The 3,382-nt window shown below is 33.6% G+C and overlaps 1 long non-coding RNA gene across 1 annotated transcript; it reads right to left on the bottom strand.

Moving 5' to 3' along the window:
- Positions 1 to 1,428: 1,428 nt before the first annotated feature.
- On the bottom strand, positions 1,429 to 2,912 carry LOC140175960 (uncharacterized). Its single transcript, XR_011867077.1, has 3 exons — positions 2,818 to 2,912; positions 1,822 to 1,965; positions 1,429 to 1,532 (listed from the first exon to the last, which is right to left on the bottom strand). It is a non-coding gene; the product is annotated as an uncharacterized lncRNA (long non-coding RNA).
- Positions 2,913 to 3,382: the final 470 nt, after the last annotated feature.

Below are 3,382 nucleotides of genomic sequence, written 5' to 3'. Positions count from 1 at the left end.
ACCAAATATAGTGTGATTGATCACATGACATGCTCTAACAAAATACCAAAAATCAAAATCATTACAACAACTATTACATTATCTACTTGCTTTACATATTATTACATAAGAGAAAAAATTTTAGAATCAACAGGAAGTTACAAAAGAGACCACTAGTTTTTACTGAAATAAAAAAACACTACTAGTACCCAAGCTAACGAAGATTCTAAGCAAGCTACCATCCTAGAATTACATATTACTAATCCAGGAGCCATCATTTCAATCCACCTGGATCATATACCAAACGCAATGCCATGCAGCTCTTGAGAAAACATGAGCCATCATTTCAATCCACCTGAAGAAAATAGATAATCTTCCGTCAAGTCTAGGAAAGTAAAGAGAAAAACAATTGAATTGCTTATTACCGAAACTTTACCTGGTACAAGGCGGAGCAGTGCTGCTCAAATCACAACCTCCAGTTTTGTATGTCCTTCTTGCAAGCACAACAACCAAAAGTATGTAAGAACATGATTGTGAGTATATGCATCTTCAAAAGCTTTTCGTTAAGCTATGCTTTTCTTCTATTTAATTTTCTCTATTTACAACATTGATTCAGTTGTAAACTGCACATAAAAATTAATAAAAAATAAAAAAAAGTGAAATAAAGTAAGAAAATTAAAAAGAACCTCCGAGTAATTATTTATCAAACAACTAATATACTATTGGATATATGACTCCACATTCTGCAGTTTACCATTACCAATAATGTCAAATAAATAAATAATGCACACCTATATCAACTATGGCACAAACTTGGAAATGTGTGTTTAACCTGAAAGCAGCAAATTGTTCGTAGCACCCACCCCCACCAGATAAACTCCTTTTTAATCATCAATCAAAAGCATGGATATGAACACTAGAATAGTTATGTATAACTTATTTCAATTAACTCTAGAATTCGTTCATATCTTCTCACTTACTGCACTCAAGAGTATTTCTCTCTCCACAAATCATATCTTAGGGAGAATAATACACAAATGTATGAAGCTGCCAACACTTATTTTAATTTTAAATTTAAGAAAATGAAAGACATGTACTTACAGTGAGAACTGGACCAATTGTCAAGTCCTCTAGCTTTTTTCTCTCAGCAAGACCTTTCAATTTGGATACCAAGGAAGTCGAAGCCCAGTTCTAAGCACAGTAAGTAACTGAAAAATCTCCAGAGCTGGTTGTGAAATCTCCACAGCAAGACCTTTCAGAAAGTTGAGGATCAAGTGCTGGTTGTGAAATCTACAGCCCTTCACTTTTAATGATAGATATATAACTGAAAAATCATTTGAGAATCATTAAGATTTTGTAACATTATAGGAGTGCCCATTTAAAAAAAAATAAAACAGAAGTAATCTCCGCCAATTTTGTTTTTAATTAAACATCTAAGAGCATCAAACTATATTTTTTCTAATTTTTAGAAATCAGAGATGGTATTCAACATTCTTATCTGGGTGGAACTCTTAAACTCCAAGGTCCTCATCCCAAAGGAAAATGTCCTCATCCTAAAACAAAAATCTGGGTGTAAGGAAACATAATACACATCTAAGACAATAAATAACAATTCCTAAAATAGAATCCACAAATTAGGTGGCTAAATTTTCTAAACTGCATTCACTAGGCCTTGTGAACCTTTTCCACATATGCCTACAAGCAAAAGCATAGGAATTGTAAGACAATCTAGAAAGGCTAATTGTAAGCAATTACTCATTTTTCATCAATTTTGGGACAACCCAACTTTGACAAGAGAGAATATCTAAAAGCACAATAGCAGATGTAGATTAAGAAACTAACACAAAGAAAAACACCACGGCTTGAACCATGTCCTCCCAGAAGGTTCCTCCATTTGAGGGAAGAGAAAGAAAAACCCGTGTTCTTGCATAAGAGCACAGCACCATTGTTGCTCAGCTTCGCCAGCCTCAGAACTCTCGGGAAATCCTGAAATTATATATATATGAATGCAATGCAAACAATTTATAAAGAATAATAATAAGAAGTAGAAGAAAAACACAAACGAGGGTATGAATAGCACTGGAGATGGCAGATGAACCCTGAAAATAGAAGACGATAAACTTTGTCAAACATCAACTTTTAAAGGCCCCTGTTTTGAAGGGATAATATAAGATATTGAATTTGCTAATGTTAATATATGATTGGATAACAGTGTTACACCCTTTTATATTATTAGTGTACCAAAATCCAAAAAGCATAAGTAAATATCTCCTAAAAAATATCAGGTTAGGAATTTGATAATCCATGGGACAAGTAAAACCTCATCTTAACTATATTAAACAATAATGCGCTTTGATAAAGCATAAAAGCTATTCAGGCCTCTTAGTTAGCCATTATTGTCCTTTTTATGACATGATTAAGGGTTTCTGGTACTATATGTCAAAATCCATCATTTCCATGTATTAACTTTATGGCTTGCTTCTCAGTATTGATAGCAAATGGCTTAACTAATTGAACATAAAACACAAACAAATGGATTCCAACTTATTCAATTTATACTGGGACGGTGGATTTCAACACTAAAACACTGGAAAGTTTTAGCAAGAGGCTGTTGAGAAATTATTTTTTGTCCTGTCTTGTTTTTATCTGACTAATGATTTTCATGCCTACAAACACGGAATGGAGAACTATATTTGCAATGGCCAGAAAGAAATTGAAAAGAAAACTGTGCTCCCTAGAACACACTTGTGTCTTCAATGTGCATGTCTTATTATTATCTACCTGAATGTGTAGATTCAGAAAATTACGAGTAATTCATTAATGAAAAAAAATACATACTGAAAACTTTGACAAAGTAGCTTGAGCAGCCACGTCTGCAGCTTTGTTCTAATCTCCAAAAAATTGGGAGGAAGAAAGAGATTTAGCATTTGAGAACTTCTTTCTTGCTTCGTCAGATTCTTGAATCTGATAAAGGACAGGCTCCAAAACAGAATATGAATAAACATGACATAAATCCATCAAAGAAGAAGCTTAGATACATATTTTACAGATGAAGCTATAGTTAAAGAAGTCAGCTGAGACAATAGTTAAATAAAGTCAACACATATTTGGATATATAACAACGCGATTTGCAGATTGGATCTTAATTAATTACCTGCATTGCGTTAACAATAAGGCCTGAGAGAATGAAAAGAGTGCCTGCAGGAAGAATAAAACTGCTATTAGGAACGCCATGTCCTTTTTTTTTTCTCAACCTGCCTCCAAATGCAATACACATTTAAATGACCTCTATTCCCTCAAGTCACATACCACTCGCTACACTAATTTCATAACAGGCAGTCAACCAAAACCAACATACATAGCACGAAATGTTGCTTTAATTTCATAACAGGGCAATCAACCA

This window comes from Arachis hypogaea, chromosome 11, assembly GCF_003086295.3.
Source record: "Arachis hypogaea cultivar Tifrunner chromosome 11, arahy.Tifrunner.gnm2.J5K5, whole genome shotgun sequence".
NCBI classification, from domain to species: Eukaryota; Viridiplantae; Streptophyta; class Magnoliopsida; order Fabales; family Fabaceae; genus Arachis; species Arachis hypogaea.
This window is presented reverse-complemented; position numbering and strand designations above follow the sequence as displayed.